This window comes from Macrotis lagotis, chromosome 1 (genome assembly GCF_037893015.1).
Source record: "Macrotis lagotis isolate mMagLag1 chromosome 1, bilby.v1.9.chrom.fasta, whole genome shotgun sequence".
Lineage (NCBI taxonomy): Eukaryota > Metazoa > Chordata > Mammalia > Peramelemorphia > Peramelidae > Macrotis > Macrotis lagotis.
This window is the reverse complement of record NC_133658.1, coordinates 836,367,253-836,386,688: the sequence shown is the minus strand read 5'-3', so window position 1 is coordinate 836,386,688 and position 19,436 is coordinate 836,367,253. Positions and strand designations below refer to the sequence as shown.

At 37.6% G+C, this 19,436-nt stretch overlaps 1 protein-coding gene across 5 annotated transcripts in view; it reads right to left on the bottom strand.

Annotated features, from left to right (window-relative positions):
* The window catches only part of STIM1 (stromal interaction molecule 1), a 235,610-nt gene that overhangs the window by 208,307 nt on the left and 7,867 nt on the right, over positions 1-19,436 (bottom strand). The gene's annotated exons all lie outside the window — the stretch shown is intronic.

The following is a 19,436-nucleotide window of genomic DNA, read 5'->3' as shown; positions in this document are numbered from 1 at the left end:
GGATACAAGAAATGGTCTAAGATTTTCACATAACATAAGAGCTGCCAAGAAGTAGAACAGAGTTATTTCAACCCCCTCTGACTACACTCAACATGTGAAAATTTATATCCATATTAATTTGATAGCAAAGACCTATAATGAGTACAGAACCACTTTTCCATCATTTATTCCTGTGATCACTTACTCAGTCTTCATTTGTTATTTGTTCACTCTTTCTACCTCTTCTCATTTCCTCCTACAAGAAATGGTCTATCCCTTTCTAAAAACCATTAGCTCCCACCAAGTGAGAATACTGCCTATTCTCCAGCTATAGAAACCCTAAAAATCTTAGAGGAAGCTTAGAAGGAACTCCAATCCAACCATGCCATTGTACAAATGGAGAAACTGAAGCTGAGAGGGGAACTATACCCAAAAAAGTTTCTAAACTATGCATGCTTTGTGATTCAATGTTACCACTTCTAGGCCTAAACTCCATAGGATCAAAGGAAAAAGAAAAGGATCCACAAATACAAAAATAGCACCACTTTCATGGTGGCAAAGAACTAGAAACGAAGGGGCTGTATTGGGAAAGAATTGAACAAAGTATGCTATATTAATTTAATGGAATATGAAAGTACAGTAATGAGGATGGTTTCAGAGGAAGTTTGGAAAGACTTGTAAGAACTGATGCAGAATGAAGGAAGCAGAATTAGAATAATACTTTGTAAAAGAAAACAATTTTGAACAATATAAGAACTCTGGGCAACAAAATAAGTAACCCCAATTCCAAAGACTGGAAAAAGAACGCTATCTACCTCCTGCCTGAGAAGAGATGGATTTAGGGTGAATAAGACATTATTTTAGACATGGCTAATGGGGAAATTTTGTTTTGCTTGTCTATGCATATTTGTTACAATGATTTTGTTTCTTTTTTTTCAGTAGATACAGACAGGAAGAGAATGAACTTTTGCATACAAGACTAAGATGTCAAATTCAGAAAACAGGATGTAGATCAGTTGGGTTCGACAGAAGAATGCATGAAGAGGAGCAATATGAAATGAATCTGTAAAAGCAGGTTCAAGATAAACTATCAAGGATTTTAAATTCCAAGATGAGAAATTTTTATTTTTATCCCATGTGTTGTTCCAACCCAATAAAATGTATAATCCTTGAGGACAGGAGCTGTTTTTCCTTTGGGTCCTTGTAACTCCAGTTCTAGCATAAAGTAGTTGTTTAATATAAGCAACTAGATGGTGCTCTATCATATAACTCATTTAAACAATTTGCTTCAGTTTCTTCAACATAAAATGACTTTTAAAAATAGCATATTCCTGGGGTGGTTAGGAAGATCAAATGATTGTAATAATGATTGTAAAGTGTTTAGCACAATTTCTGGCATAGCACTACATACATGTAAACTATTATTAGTAATTAAGTGCTTATTTTATTGGACTGGATTTATCCAGAGGTAAAAGTTAGTCACTAAAAAGTTCTTAAAAAGGAGATTAGGATGGTCAGATTTTTCTCCAGCTGTGTGCAGGATTCATTGGAGGGAGGAAAAACTTAAGGAAGAATGTCAATTAGAAGCTTATTGTAATAAGCCAGGAAAGAAGTAATGAGAGCCTACCTGAATTAGAGTAGTGGCAGTGTTATTAGAGGAGGTTAAAATCAATAAAAGTAGCTTTGACAACACCCAGCAATAACTCTAAATTATTATATCAACATCCTTTTATTTAAAATTTTAATTAAAAGTGATAATATTAACTAGACACTTTACATGGAACCTGCAAGCTTATAAAGTATTTTCCTTAAAAAAAATCTTGTGAATTACATTAAGTATAATTATCCATACTTTATAGATAAAAGACTGAAGGGCAGAGATAAGCATAGAATCTCAGAATCAAAAGAAACCCCAAAAGCTAATATAAGTCTAACCTTCACCTAAACATAAATTCTGCTCAAAGGTCCCTGATCAGAGCATACAAATTCCATATACAGACTACAAGTAATGGGAAAACCACCAACTCTCCAGGAAATTCATTATACTTTTGGACAATTAACTATTATCTCTTATTTATTTGGGAGGGAAGGTTTATAACTAACTGAAATCTGCTACTCAATTCTTGGAGCCAGTTCTCTTCTCCAAACTAAAAAGAGCTGGACTACAATCACTTTTTGTTCTATTATGCTATGATTCTAAGGTCAGAAAAGAGGCAAGTCCCTCAGGTCTGGAAGGATGTGTATGACACATACATCATGAATGTGACTGGTGGTTTATAGGGGACTTTCCCAGAAATGCAACTACTCTCTAAAGGGATCTGGCAGCATCATCCTGATGAGCTAGAGGTGCTTCTCTATACATAATAACAAGATTTAGGACTAGAAGAAACTTGCAGATCTTCTAGCTTATGTCAGCAGGAAAGAATAATATTCTGTAACTTGGAATGGGAACAAGTACGGGGCCGGGGGAATCACTAAAATAAAGAAAGGGCAGTGTAGTGGCAAATGCTGATAAGAGACTGATGCTCCTCATAAAATGTCGGAAAGGAAGACATGGAGTGAGACAGAGCACATCCAGCACTTCAAAGGACGAAGAACAACCAGGCTCTGACTTGTTTGAACCAAGAATCAATCTGATTGTTTCTGAGATTTTGGAAGACCTTCCTACTACTAAATAGTAGCAATGAGGGGAGTTTCCATGAGCAGCAGGACAGCAATCATAATGCAATACTTAAAAGCCCCTACATTTCACCAATATTGATGATGAAGCCTCAAACAGCACAAATCACAACCATATCTCAATAGAGTCTCCATGAGTTTCTGAAGTCAAAACAAAACAACACAAAAAACTGTGATCCAGATTTCTGGGTATGAACCTTAATGGACTTAGGGCAGTGTAGTCCTCAGATAACAGACCCAGTGGCTTACTGTAGGACATATCATCAAAACCTGTCCAGCTTGAAAAGATTTGCCAAAATCTGTTTTCTACAAGCATAGCTTTGGAGTTCCCAGGATCACCTCCATATCACAATTAAGAAGGGTTTTAATCCTATAATAACTAGGAATTTTAGAGTTCTTATGGTTAAAAATGCTTTATAAATATTGCAGCTATAACCTGTTTCCTCATCTATATAATCAGGTTACTATTTGTTTTCCTTAAATTACCATCTACCCACAAACAGACACTGTGTATGACACTGAAGATATAAATATGATAGTCTCAAGGAATTTACAGTCTCTAAAAGTTACTGTGAAGTTCCAATGAAATGAACTGACTTACGCAAGATCACAAAGCAAGCAAGTAGCAGAGCCCCAATCAGGAAGCACCTTTTACTATCTCTTGACTCAAGACCAGTGTTCTTTCTTGAATAGTGCTTTCCCTGCTCAAAAAGGTTCTGGTTTACCTCACATCTGTATTTCACAACAAATGCTAAAAATTCTTGCATCCTAGAAAATGTCAATCATAATCTTAGTGAGAAAATCTGATCCTAGAAGGTGAGCCCTTCTATGTGAACTCTCTAAGTTCCAGCACCTAAGCATTTAATGATGGTATCAAGTCTTGCTACCCCAGTGAGGCTTTACTTAAGCACATCCATGCTATCATATGGAGGTCAGAGTCATTCCCTAGGGTTTTCAGAGTTTGGACTTAGAAGTACAGCTGCAAGAGGAACAGCTATACTACTAGCCCATCACTCTCTTCATGACTAAGAACTGAAAGAGGTTACCAGATATGAGGTGGGGAGGGAGGGAGGGGTAGAAGAGAGAGGGAGGGAGGGAGAACTGGGAAAACACCCTAAGAAACAGAGAGAGACTAGGGGGCCTAATGAAAGGGCAGGGAAGAACAAGGGAAGTCATGGAAAGAGTCTTAAACCTTGGGATAAGAGACTTGGATTTAAGTAGTAGCTCCACACTTACAATGTAAACATGAGCAAGTTACTTCAGGTTCACCATCTATAAAATGGAGATAATACTTATGTTACCTAATTCACAGGGATATTATAACTGCTTATAAACTTTCAATAGTATAGAAAAAAGCTGTAAATTAGCATTAAATTCAAAAGAAAGATAATAGGAATAAATTACTTTTATTTTTAGTACTTTCCAAAGCCTTTTCACATATATTTTCTCATCTTGATAATATCATTATGAAGCAGGGAGGGCTGTGTTTCTCTCCTAACTGATAGATGAAGACACTGGGGCCTAAAGACATGAAATATTTTGCCTGTGGTAGCACAGTGAATAGTAGATCAAAAAAACTTAAGGCTCTAGATTCCAAAGAGTGTTCTTTGCCCTAAAACAGACTTTAAAGAAAAATCGGAAAAACTGAGAAAATATGGCCTTTCAGACATCTAAAATAGATATCTAGTAGACATCTTAAACTTTGTATGGCTAGTATAGAACACCCAACAATCTTAGTACTATAAAGAGCCACAAGCACCATCTTCCCAGTCCCTTAAGATCACTACCTAGCAGTTCTTGAATTCTTACTATCTTTTCCCCAAATTCAAACTTGTTGCCAAAACCTATCAATTTCACCTTTGCAACATCCTTTCCTCTAACACTGATACTATAGGGCAAGTCATGCCTGAATTGTTGCAATTGCCAGCCTGCCTCAAGTCTCTCCTCATTCCAATTCATCCTCAACTAAAGCAACTAAAGTGATTTCCCCAAAATATAAGTCCAACCATGTCACACTCCCACCCCCATTCAATAAATTTCAGTAGCTCCTTTGTCACCTCCAGGATCAAACGCAAAATCTTCTATTTGGCATTCAAAGTTCTTTACAACCTGACTCCCTACCATTCCATGCTGCTTAAACCTTAGTCCCTTACCATGTACTCTTCAGTTCAATAACACTCCATTTCGTGTCTCTGGCTGTCTCCCCCCACCCCCGATACCCGGAACATTCTCCATCCTCTGCTCCAACTACTGACCTCCCTGGCTTCAGGTTCCAACTAAACTCCTACCTTTTACAGGAAGCCTTTCCTAACCCTTCTTAATTGCACTGCCTTCCCTCTTTTAATTATTTCCCTTTTATTCTGCACATAGTTTGCCTGAATACACTGGTTTGTTCATTGTGAGTGCCTTGAAGACAGGATCTCTCTTTTTGTGTTCTTAGTACTTAGCACATCTCAGATATTCAATAAATGTTTGCTGAACAAATGAATATATAAATGAAAAAGAAGAAGCAAAAAAGAAAAGGAGGAGAGTTATCCAAGAGATAAAATGCAAGAGATATGCATAAGAAGAAAATATCTGGTGGCAAAAGCTGAAAAGACTTCAACAGTAACTTTAGTAGCCATAAAGCTGTCTCCTATTCTGTCCAGTCTCCAGTTCAATCCACAGTAATTACCAGGTGTCAAATAGGCATTTTCATGTCTGCTCAGTGGAGACACAGAACAGAGCTCTGCAGAGAATGTCCAGAGAATTTGTCTCCCCCCCCCCATCTTAGCAGTCTTCTTCCCCATAACCAGGAGCAGTAATGTGACAGAAGCCTGTATAGGAAAAGTTCAGGATTCCTGCTGCTTCAATACACTACTGCCCTAATCAACCTACTCTAGTATGAGATTTTGACTTTTTCTTAGGAGAATTCTTACCCAACCCAGGAAAGTCAAGACTGTGTAGGAGAAGGATTAGAGGGATTGAGAAATACAGTGTAACCGGACTTGAGGGAAAGAACTGTGCCTTTTGTATTTCCGGTGCTTAGCCCAAACACTGGCACAGGACCCTCATCTGCTCTACGAGAAAGGCAGAACTGGGGTTCAAAGAAAATATGAGATGGACAAGTTTAAGGAACCCACTCAAGGTGTTCACATAGACTATTTGTGCCCAACCTGTAGTGGAGCATTTATCAGACACATTATAACTCATCTATAACACAAGGATATCATTTGGTCTTCTTCAATATCAAAGGACAAGAGCCATCCAACTTAGCACAGTGCACATAGTAAGTGCTTAATAAATCTGTGCTGATTGATGGATCGAAAAACTTTTTAAAAGAAAAGTTTCCCCATATTTGAGTTTTATTCTATTTTATTCTTATTTCATTCTATATCAAATTCCATATAACAGGGAAAAAAATTAGACTGGGATTTGAAAGTCCTAGGTCCCAACTCTGTCATAAACTTGCTGTTTGACCTTGGATAAGTCATTTCACTTCCTGAACCTCAGTTTTCTGCTTGGTGTAATTAGAGTATGACTGCTTCCTTCTCAGCAGAGAGACAAAAACCTCCCAAAGAAGAATGCTGTATACTATATACTATTCTATGAAGCCATCATAACAGGTGCTTTTTTTTGTTACAAGGAAAGAGGAATCAGAAGTAGTATTTTTGGAAAGGAGATTTTTTCTTAAAGCATCAATAAAACTTTTCAATTTTTTTTAAATTTAAAAAATGTATGATAAAGCAAAAGGATGATGTTTAACCTTCATTCTCAAAAGAAGACTATGAATTAGGGAGGTGATTCAAGTGAACTGGATCTGAGGAAGGGAGGGAGGGTTGTGCTAAGTCACCTGCCTCACTTTCTCCTCTGGAGCCTTCTGGGTCTAGTGGCCAGATAAGAATATCTCTGACTGGAGAAAGCTCTAAATGAGAGACAATCAGAGTTAAGTGACTTGTCCAAGGTCACACACATAGTTAAATGTCTGAGATCAATTTTGAACTCAGGTCCTCCGAATTCAGGGCCAGCACTCTATTCACTGTAATATCTAAAAGAGGACATGATGACATCTACTTCTAGCGTTTCCACTCCATACCTCCCAGAGTACCTGAGGATTTTATGGACCCAATACAGGCTTCAATTCAACAAATATTTACTAAGCACTATGGGCAGGGCCCAGTGCTAGGTTCTACAGATACAAAGATAAAAAATAACAGGGTGGGGAATAATGAACAAAGACAATCCCTTCCTGCAAGGCTTACTTCAGAACCTGTTCTTCCAGACTCCTTTCACTAGTTGACACAGATTGAATATATGCATGTTTCTACAGTTCTGGGTGTATAGAAAATCCTCATAAATTCCTCCATCAACTATTCCAGATTTGAATTCTGTCCATTCGTTCCCCACCCCAACTTCCAGGGCCCTTGAGTTATAGGACATAGCACAGTACATAGGATACCTCCTATATTTTCATTAATGCAGACAAATGCCACAATTTGATTACACATTAAGAAAGCAGGATAGTAAAGTAGAAAAACATCAGACTGGGAATCAAGACACCTAGAGCCCTACCTGGTTTTTCCAAGGTATGGCCTTAGCCAAGTCATTTCCATTCTCTGGCACTTAAATTTCCTCCCCTGTAAAATGAGAGGTAAGACTAGATCACCTCCAAGTTCTCTTCTAGCTCTAACACCTATGATATCTGCATTATATCAAGCTCTAAGAGCTACATTTTAGGAAGTATATAAACACATAAGAAAGTGCTAAAGAATAACCAGAATGGAGAAGGGACTGGAGTTCATGTCACAAAAGGTTAGTTGAGTCAGTGAGAAATGCTTGGGTTAAGAATGCAAAAGGTGAATATGATGAATTTCTTCAAGTACTTAAATAACTAACATTTATATAGTACTTTAAAATTTGCAGAGCACTTGATATATATACTTGATTCCCATATCTCCACAACAACCCTGTGAGGTAAGGGCTATTATCCTCGTCTTATAAAGAAATTGAGACTAAGAGTGGCTGAATGACTTGTCCAACCAAGATCACATAATTAGTATATGTATGAGGCAAGATTCAAACTTGAGCTTTCTTGACTCTCTAAGTCTAGTATAGTATTGATCATGTCACTCAGAAATTAGACTTACTCTGCTTGGTCCTAGAGGATGAAAGTAGGACCTGTGGGAGGACTACAAAAGCAAATTAAGGCACAATGTAGATTTTTTTTTCAAGGCAATGGGGTTAAGTGGCTTGCCCAAGGCCACACGGCTAGGTAATTAAGTGTCTGAGGTCAGATTTGAACCCAGGTACTTCCTGACTCCAAGGCTGGTGCTCTATTCACTGCGCCACCTAGCCGCCCCTTAAGGCACAATGTAAAGAAAAACTGAAAGAATCAGAGCTATCCAGGACTGGAAAGGGCAGTGGAATTCCCATCTCATCTAAATGCTGCCAAATGAGACAGTGTGGTACATGCAAAGAACATGAACTCTGTAATCACATGAACTGGGTTAAAAATCCTAACCTCTGACACTAACTACCTATTTGACTTTGTGGAACTTATTTAAAAAAAAATCTCCCTTTGCCTCAGTTTCCTCAACTGCAAAGAAAAAAAAGGTTAGTCAAATCTAGACTAATGGCAGAAAGCTGCATGACCACTAATCAGAAACACTGTAGAGAAAATCTCTGTTCAAGGACAATTTGAACTAGATGCCCCCTCATATCCACATGAACTTGGAGTCCACATTCTATGATTCTATGAAATAAAAGAGCTTTCTCTGTGATTGCTTATTTATCCTTTAAGTTTCAGCTCAAGGTGGGACTAGTTAATCTCTAAAGTTTCTTCCAATTCTTATATTCCAAAAACTATTGGGGGGGGGTGTATCTATATATGTATTTGTGTATACATGTATAATATATATATATATATATATATGTATATGCATGTGGCTCTCCAGTATATCTGAAAAGAGTTTAAGACATATGTGTGCTATTTTTAGAGGGTGCCTATCTCCCTAGACAGTAACCCCATGTCAACCACCTTATTCTAAAAACTGATTGGGAAAGAACTGACACCCACAAACTGCAGTGCTGAAACACTCCAAGAAGGCCTGAGAGCTTTCTGAGAGAGCTGAGATAACCCAGAGACACTAGACAGTAGCTATAAAATTAAACCTGATGGAGAGAGGAGGAGGAGATGTAATAAGGTGACTGAGGAGCTCCAAACAGGCTTTGGCACAGTGCCATTATGCAATAAACTTTTGTCCACTCACGAGCTAACAGGAAGTCGTGTGATATTCTTACAGCCCAAATGACATTTTTATACCTCTGCCTCCCTCATATACTCCACTCCCTCCCTAGAAAGCCTTCTTGTTCTATTTAGACTGGAGAACTTTTTTGGAAGATAAGTAACTCTTAACAATAATTCTAGCTCTAAATTCAAGGAAGAAGATGCAGGACCTAATAATGTAGGACCTAATGATGTCAAGGTCTTGAGCTGGATGCTAAGAGGTCCACAAGTTTGCAAGCTAAATCTGTCTCTTCTGCCTGCAAAGAGTCAGAATACCCTGCCACACAAAGTCAGGTTGGAGAGCAAGGAACCCAAATAATACAAAGATCCAAGCAATTCCAGAACAGGAATTTTTTACAAAGCATTCCAATAATTAGTCATCTAACATTTATTACAAGGCTTCCAGGAAAGGAAGCTCAATCAAACACAAACAAAACTTGCTTAGTAACTAGTTTAATTTAAATTAATTTAAACATAGGGCATCACAATTTTTCAGTTAGTCCTTCTAAGTTGTCATCAGGTTTCTTTGATTCAGGACTGGAGTTTGAATCTAGTCTCATTGACTTGACTATTACTAGCTGTGTAACCTTGGGCAAGTCATTTAATCCTGATTGCCTCACATCCAGGGCCATCTCCAGTCGTCCTGATTCATATCTGGCCACTGGACCCAAGTGACTTTGGAGGAGAATGAGCCTGGTGACTTAGAACAGCACCCCCTCACTCAAATCCAATTCATGTGCTTGCCATGGCATCACCTCCCTGATGTCATCGTCTTCTTTGAAAATGAAGGACCAAAAAAACATTTCTATTACTTCACAAAAATCTTTAAGTATACTAAAGCATTCCATTAATGTACCATGAAAGCACAGCCCACTTTTCATTCAACATTCAGTTTCTACTTTTTCCTGATTATACATAATGTTCCTTACTAAGATCATGGCACTGATAGATCACAAAAAGTTTCTGCCACGGTAACTCTATAAGAGAGGTTGTATCATTTTACAGATAAGCAAACTGATACTCAGAAAGATCAAGGGTCTTACCCGTGGCTCAACAAAGCTATTACTTTTGTCAGTTAGAACTTAAAAACTCATTTTCTGACAACAAAAGCATTTTATTCATGATTTGAGAATTACCAGTCATCTTATTCTGAAACACACTTAATATGGAGAGAAGGGAGAGATTTCCTAGCCAAACACAATTCTCCACCCACCTACCTAGCATTACGCCTACTCAACAATGCAGGTCTTGGGAGAAAATTCCCCACAAAGTGAGAGTTCCTGATTGCTCTTGTTATTCAAACTTGGTACCACTTCTGGACCCTCCCATCAACTTCCAGAAGCATAACTTCTCATAACCATAATGTTACCACAACTCCATTCATACTTGCATAAAATTCTTGGATAAAAAGGACTTTTTTTTTGGTCTTGATCTGAGATTTCATTGATGAACTCCAGGTAAGAACACTCCTACCAGGGTGGCTAGGTGGAGCAGTGGTTAGAGCACCGGCCCTGGTGTCAGGAGTACCTGAGTTCAAATCCGGCCTCAGACACGTAATAATTTACCTAGCTGTGTGGCCTTGGGCAAGCCACTTAACCCCATTGCCTTGCAAAAAAAAAAAAAAAGAATACTCCTACCAAATGCAGAGCAGCAATCATTCTGCAACTCAAAGTCTTCAAAAGTTGCCTATGGACAGGATGCTAAATGATATAATTTGCTTAAAAACACTATACTCAGTGGAAGACTGGCAGCACTTAAAAACTCAGGTGGTCTTGACCATGTGACTAAGTCTCTATCTGATTTACCAGGCTATCTCCCAGGGAGGACTGTAAATATATTAGAATTGGAATTAATCTTATAAATCATCTAGTCCCCTTGTAACAAAAAGAATAAAGAAAAAAGAATAGGACCTATATGTACAAAAATAGTTAAATATGTGGTGACCAAGAATTGGAAATTGAGAGAATGCCCATCAATTGAATAATGGCTGAAAAAGTTGTGGTATATGATTATGATGGAATACTCCTATTGTGCTAGAAGAAATGATGAAGAGGATGATCCATTTCAGAAAAACCTGGGAAGACTTATATGAACTGATACAAAGTGAAGTGGGAAAACCAAGAAGAATATTGCATACATTAAAGCAATATTGTAACAAAGACTTAGCCACTACTCTGATCAATATAGTGATTCAAGACAATTCTGAAGGGCTCATGATGAAAAATAAAATACTTTAGCCACTATTCTGATCTTCAAAAGGTTTCCATTCTGGAAGGGGAAGGTACTATGTACACATGGGGGGGGGGGCTAAAAATATGAGATAGACTATAACACCAAATTAGAACTCTAAGATAAGAGCTATAGGCATTCAGAGGGGATGAATATCAATAGTAGTTTAAAATTATTCAATGTTTTGCAGTTGCAAAGTTCTTTTTTTCAGGGCAGCTAGTTGGCGCAGTGGATGGAGCACTGGCCTGGAGTCAAGAGTACCTGAGTTCAAATCCGGCCTCAGACACTTAATAATTACCTAGCTGTGCGGTCCTGGGCAAGCCACTTAACCCCACTGCCTTGCAAAAACTTTAAGAAAAAAATGACCTACCAAAGTGTTTTTTTCACAATGTTTTAAGGAAGGGTGTAAAAGTAGACTAATTTACAGATAAAGAAAGTTGGGCTGAGTGGAGACATTTTTATCCCTTGTCACAGAAACTAATAAGGGAAAGAGCTAAGGACTAGAACTCAGGGTTTTTTTATTTCAAGTCTAATGTTCCTAAGAGATAAGTGAAGTCAGGGAAAAGTGAGTGGCAAAAATGGAACTGTAATTGACCTTTAAAGGATAGGTAGGATTTCAATGGGTGAAAGGTGTTGGGGGAAAATTCCTGATGGAAGAAACATGGAGAACAAAGACACTGTTGTAGTATCAAGCAAGTTGAAGAAAAAAAAATGTGACTGGAGCTGAACATATTCAAGGAACAGGAAATAGGAGGGAGAGAGAGAGAGAGAGAGAGAGACTGACAAATGCAGGCCAGCAGAGCTCCTCCAGAAAGGTAGGTAGACAGACTTTTTTAAACCCCCCCCCCCAAGGCAGAGAATCTGCCTTTGCACACTCACTTTCAGTGTCTTTTCAATGTCTTTTTAAAGAAAATAAATCCTAACTCCTCTCAATGAGACTGAGGAGCACTATGGTGCCACAATTCTGGTAAACACCAGCTAGATCCAACGTTGTGTCAACAAAAGCTTTGTCCACTTCACTGCCTCTGGAGATCTTCCCTGTAGATGTTTTCACATAATCTAGAATGAGCTCAAGGCAACAACAGGGTCATATGGCCAGAAGAACAATGCTATGTGTCCCTAACACAACCTTCTCCGATGATCCCAGGTCACAATAATCTCTCCTTCCTTAAGATTCTTAAAAGTATTCATGATCTCCACTGCTTCTCTCCTCCTTGGAATTCCCATATTAACTCATTGGTCTCAACTGATCATTTGGTATTAAAATGAGAAAGCTTGACTAGTATTGGAAAGGTTACAATATTTGTATCTTGGGAGCAGTTTCCTGACCTACACCCTGGGGAGCACCAGGCACAAATTGAAGGATCAGCAGAGGAGACCTCTGCCAGAGCAAGCACACAAAGCCCAGACCCTCAGCAGTCAGCTCAGCAGCAGCAATGGCAGGGCACCACAGATCCAGGAAATGGAAGCAGGCATAGAGACAGTAAGCAAGAGACCCAGGCAACCAAACCTTGAGTGCTCAGCTCACCGAAGGTAGAGGAGTGGAGAGAGACTTCAGAGATCTGTCCTCTGTACCTGGAACAGGACTTTGGGGCTCTGACCACATTCAGATGCTGATCACAGTCTAGGTCCCCCATAGAAGAGGCAGCCCCCACCTGAGCCCCATGGCAGAGGGGTGGGCTTGCAGTCATTCACAGACCAGGAGGGAAGTCAGAGCTTCACACACACACACGGAGATCCTTGGGGGAGGGGGTGTCCCAATCATACTCAAAAACTCAGCAAGCACCCCAAAACCAGGTACAGGCTGGAGAAATGAGTAAACTGAGAAAAAAGAGCAACACAATTGCGAAATACATTGTCTATGATCCCAAGAAGGATCAAAATATTCAATCTGAAGATGAAGAAGTACAAGCTCCTGCATCTAAACTCTCCAAGAAAAAATCTCCAAGTTGGGCTCAAGTTATGACAGAGCTCAAAAAAGATTTTGAAAATCAAATAAGGGAGATAGAAGAAAAATTGGGAAAAGAAAAGAGGGAGATGCGGGAAAAACATGAAAAAGAAGTCAGCTGCTTAGTCAAGAAGATCCAAAAAAATGCTGAAGAAAATAGCAGGTTAAAAACCAGCCTAGGTCAAATGGATAAGCCAGTTCAAAAAGTTATTGAGGAGAATAATGCTTTAAAAAAACAGAATTGACCAGATGGGAAAAAACATAAGAAAGCTCTCTGAAGAAAATAAATCCTTCAGATGTAGACTGGAGCTAAAGGAAGCTGATGACTTTATGAGAAGTCAAGATACAATACTTCAACACCAAAAGAATGAAAAATTAGAAGAAAATGTGAAACATCTCATTGAAAAAAATAACTGATCTGGAAAACAAATTCAGGAAAGATAATTTAAAAATTATTGGAATATCTGAAAGTCATGATCAGGAAAAGAGCCCTGGCCTCATTTTTTTTAAAGAATTCCTACAGGAAAATTGCCCAGATATCCTAGAAGCGGAGCGCAAAATAGAAATTGAAAGAATCCACTGAATCTCCCCCAGAAAGAGATCCCAAAAAGACAACCCCCAGGAATATTATAGCCAAGTTCAAGAACTCCCAAGTCAGAGAGAAAATATTACAAGAAGTCAGAAGTACACAATTCAAATATCATGGAGCTGCAGTCAGGATCACACAGGACTTAGCAGCAACTACATTGGAAGCTCGTAGGGCTTGGAATATAATATACCGGAAGGCAAAAGAGCTCAGAATGCAACCGAGAATCAACTACCCAGCAAAACTGAACATCCTCTTCCAGGGGAAAAGATGGACTTTCAATGAACCAGGGGAATTGTTCCTGTTGAAACGACAAGAGCTGAACAGAAAGTGTGACCTTAAAATACAGTACACAGGTGAAGCATAGAAAGTAGAGAAGGGTAAAATATAAGGGACTTAATGATGACAAACTGCATGTATTCCTGCATAGAAAAATGATGCTGATAATATTCATATAAAACTTCTCATTTCATAGAGCAGGTAGAAGGAGGTTTTATAGATGAAACACAGGAGAGAGCTGAATTTGAAGATATACAGAGCTGGTAGTATTGAAACATAGACTGAAGCACATTTTTTTTCTCTTTCCTTTACTTATTTTTCATGAGGGTCTATATTTGGGGGGGTATTATGTTTACTCTTAAAACTGGAATATTTTATTAATGTATAAAAAAACATTTGCACAAAAATCAAAAATAATTAATTAATTAAATGTTTGGTGGTCCTAAAAACTGTGTCACACTTCTTTGTGTACCCTATTGCAGTGTTGGACTAAAAGTCATAAGACTTAAGTTTAAGTCAAGGCTGTAATACTAGGAACATAACAAATGCTTAGTATATATTGTTCATTACAGAATTATAGAATTGTAAAGGATCTCAAAGGGCATCTTGTCCAAGTAATTCACCTCTACTTTTCTTCTGAATGGAATCTAGGCTTTTTGTTGGATACAAATTAGGCAGTTTTTATTTCCATAGGTGTGAGGCCCAAAAGTAAGGCCTGATGGACTGAACAAAGCTCTGCTAGGAACTGGGTAACATATTAAATCTAAGCTCTAGAAGCAATATGAATGACAAAATATGAGACCACAGATACAGGTCAGGGAATTGAACCTAAAAGTGCTCAAAGTCAAAGTGAACTAATTTGAAGGAGGTACCTGTTAAAGTCAAATCTATATCAAGAGACAAGTAAACCAGGATCAGGGCATCTATCCACAAGGTATTAAATGCTGGTACTAGGACCAGAAAGATCAGCTGGCTCCAGAGTCCTAATTTTAGGCCATGCTGTATTGATTATTGAAGATTCATCACCACTATATGAAGAATGACAAACTGGAGTTACACTTGCATACTCTGATCCAGCAATATCACTATTAGGTTTGTATTCCAAAGAGATCAAAGAATAAAGAAAAGGACCTATATGTACAAAATATATTTATAACAAAAATTTTTGTAGTGGTAAAGAAATAGAAATTGAAAGGTTGTCCATAAACTGGGGAATGACTGAAAATGTGTGCTATGACTGATGGAATACCATTATACCATGTAAGAAGAAATGATGAGGGAGATGGATGAAAAGTCAAGAAAACATTTGAAAGTAAAGTGAGCAAAACAGGAGAACATTATACATAGTAAAACAATTTCTCTAATCAGTAGAAAACTCTGAAACAATTTCAAAGGACTCCTGATGAAAAATGCTATCCACTTCCAGAGAGAAAACTGATCCCTGAGCATAGACTGAATCAAACGTTTTTCACTCTATTTTTATTACTTGGTGGGGAAGTAGAGAGCCAAGATGGCACAATATAGGAATTCTTCCAACATTCCCCTCCAAATACCTTTAAAATAATGCCTTAAATCAAATTTAGAGGCAGCAGAATCAACAAAAAGTTAGAGGGAGACATTTATCCAAGCCTAAGATAACTTAAGAGGTCCACAGGAGAAGTCTGTAACCCTGGGGTAGGTATAGTCCAGCAGTGGAGCAAGAGAAGTTGCAGTACTAGCAGTAGCAGTTTCAGGAGCTCTCTGCCCAGAGAAGGCAAAGGGAATGGACAACTGCTCAGAAAGAGATGACAAGGGATCATTTGCTGGCACTGAGTGCAGCTGGCATTGACCAGCAACTCTATTGATCATATGGAGTTCTGAGTTGCAATTCCAGGGCAGAGTTGGGAGTAGGGATGTTTGACTACAGTTACAGAGTCAATAAAAACACTAATATTTGTACCTATAGGGGAGCAGGGGGCTTCTCCTGGGTGAGGACCAGAGAATAGCCCAGGAGGGTAGTGACCACACCTCTCTCAGGATAATAACACTTGGAAGCAACAAAAACTTTCAGACCCCCAAGAATTAAATCTGATAACAGCAGCACAAAAAAGCCTAAAGTCTGGCATGATCATTCCCATCACACTTTAATGAGCACACTTTAACATAAAGTTCAAAGTAAAGAAAGAGGCTAGAAAAATGAGCAAACAACAAAAAAGAACTTGACCATAAAACTACTATAGTGGCAGGGAAGACAAAAATGTAAATTTAGAATACAAAAATATAAAAACAACTACACCAAAGACTCAAAAGAAAAATGTTAACTGGAACCAAGGAAAGCAAGAATTCTTGGAAGAGTTAGAGGAAAAAAATAGGAGTAGTAAAGAAAAAAATTCAGGAAAGAAATAAGAATGTTGCAAGAAAATTATGAAAATAGTTATATATATATATATATATATGCATAATAGTTGCAAAAAATACTGAAACTAATAATTTAAAATAATTTAAATTAATTAAAATAATTTAAAAACAGAATTGGCCTAATGATAAAAGAGGCACACAAATTCACTGAGAATTAAAAAATCCTTAAAAAAGTAGAATTAGTCAAATGGGAAAAAAAGAACAAAAACTCACTAAAGAAAATAATTTCTTAAAAATCTGAAATTTGGCATAGAATGCTGGCCCTAAAGTCAGGAATATTTGAGTTCAAATCCAGCCTTAGTTACTTACTAGCAATATGACCCTGAGCAAGTTACTTAACGCTGGAGGAAAAAAATGGCAAACTACTCCAGCATTTTTGCCAAGAAAACTCCAAATGGAATGGAGTTATTAAGAGTTAGACATGAATAATTGACTAAACAATAACATTAACACAAACACAAAATGCATATGCATACTTATGAACACACAAATAAATGCATACACACACACACACACACACACACACACAAAATGGATTTTCTTGAATTCATATCCTCTTAAAAAAAACAATTCCTAAAGAGAGAGAGAGAGAGAAAATTAAAACAACTCTGAGGTACCACCACACACTTACTGTAAATGACAAATACTGGAGGGGATTAAGGAAATTATGTACAATAATGAATATTTTAATGGAGTAGGGAGCTCCTCCAACCAATCTGGAGAATACTATGAAACTTTGCCAAAGGACTATAAAACTGCAAATCTTTTGATCAAGCAATACCACTACTAAATCTGTACTTTAACAAGATGGAAGAAAAAAGGGAAAGGATTTATATGTACAAAAATATTTACAGTAATTCTTTTTGTAATGGCAAAGAATTGGAAATTGAGGGAATTAATTCTCATTAATTGGTGACTAACTAAACAAGCTGTGGCATATAATTATGATGAGAGCATTATTGTGCTATAAAAAATGATGGGGGGGGTGGCTAGGTGGTGCAGTAGATAGAGCAATGGCCCTGGAGTCAGGAAAACCTAAGTTCAAATCCATTCTCAGACACTTAATAATTACCTAGCTGTGTGGCCTTGGGCAAGCCACTTAACCCCATTGCCTTGCAAAAGAAACCAAAAAAAAAAAAAATTATGAGGGGACGGTTACAGAAAAACACAGCAAGATCATTGTGCACAGTAACTGTAATGATGATCAACTGCGAAAGACTTGACTACTATGATAAATACAATGATCCAAGACAATTCCAAAGGATTCCATGATGAAAAAATGCTTTCTACCCCAGAGATGAACTGAGAGCAAATTGAAGTATAATTTTCTCATTTTCTTTTTCTTTGCTCTGTTTTTTAATATATCTAACATGCAAATATGTTTTGCATGACTTCACATATATAATTGACATATTGTTTGCCTTCTCAGTGGGTAGGAGGGGATGGAAAAGAGGAAGAGTATCTGGAACTATAGAGAGAAAAAGTGTTAAAAATAAATTTTTTTAGGGGGCGGCTAGGTGGGGCAATGGATAGAGCACTGGCCCTGGAGTCAGGAGTACCTGAGTTCAAATCTGGCCTCAGACACTTAATAATTAGTGGCCCTGGGCAAGCCACTTAACCCTATTTGCCTTTCAAAAACCTAAAAAAAATTTTTTTTGAACGTGTTTTTCTTGCTTTTTTTCTTTTATACAACAAAGATGATATGGAAATATGCTTTTGCATTATTTCACATATATAACATATATTTTTGTCCTCTCAATGAATTGCAGAGAAATTAGAGGGAAACAGAATTTGGTACTCAGAAATTTTTTTAAAAGAACACAAAAAAATGAAGAGAAATCTTTCCTAGTAGGAAAATAAACAAAAGTGACATGGAGTTGCAGGACCAGGTTTAAATCCCAACTCTAGTACTTACTCCCTATATAAATTTGAGCAAATCAATTTCCCTCTCTGGGACTCTGTTTTCTCACCCATAAAATAAGGTGAGATAAAATCATCTCTTTTATTTCAACTTAATAGATGAAGAAAAAAGGTTTTGACAAAATATAGCACCCATTCTTATTAAACACTAGAGAGAGTAAGAATAAATGGAGCTTACCTTAAAATGATAAATATCTAAAACCATCAGTATTATCTGTAATACAGATACAATTTCCTGTGGGAAATGATTCTACAGAAAAAGCTAAAATATACTGGCCTCACTAAATGAAAGAAGTCAGGGCCTAAATCTGGTTCTCTACCTTCCCCTTAGGCTAACTTTTCAGTCCTTAGAAGAAATACTGTCCTCTTAGTCTGAAAGGGGTTATTCACCCAGATCATTTTGGGCTCAAAGTCATACTTTTTTAGACAATATAATCAGGGGTGAAGCAAGGGATGCCCATTATCAATTATTATTTAATATTGTATCAAATAATATTATAATATTATCTATAGCAATAAGAAGAAAAAGAGAATTAGTATAGGTAAAAAAGAAACAAAACTAACATTCTTTGCAGGATATGATAGTATACTTCGAAAATCCTTGGGGGCGGCTAGGTGGCTCAGTGAATAGAGCACCGACCTTGGAGTCAGGAGTACCTGGGTACAAATCTGACCTCAGACACTTAATAATTACCTAGCCGTGTGGCCTTGGGCAAGCCACTTAACCCCATTGCCTTGAAAAAATCTAAAAAGAAAATCCTAGAGAATCAACTAAAAACTCCTTGAAATTATTAACAATTTTATTAAAGTTGCAATAAAGAGAAATCTTTCCTGGAGGGCAAAACTAGGATGGGGGGAGGGGGAAATTGTAGAATGGTTGCCCTAGGAAGAAATATATTCTTTTTTTATTGGACACCTTCTAATGATTACTCAGCCTATCAGGGAGCATTCCTGTCCTGATTAGACTGGAGGACCTCTAAGGTCTTAACCAACATTCTACTAAGCTCCTTTCAGTCTCAGAGTCTAAACTTCTCTATATGGCAAAGAAACATTTTTGTTAATTGGCAGGTTGCTAAGTTTGGCTGCCACTGATGCTTCCTGTGGGAAATGATTCCACAGGAAAAGCTAATATATTGGTCTCACTAAATAAATTA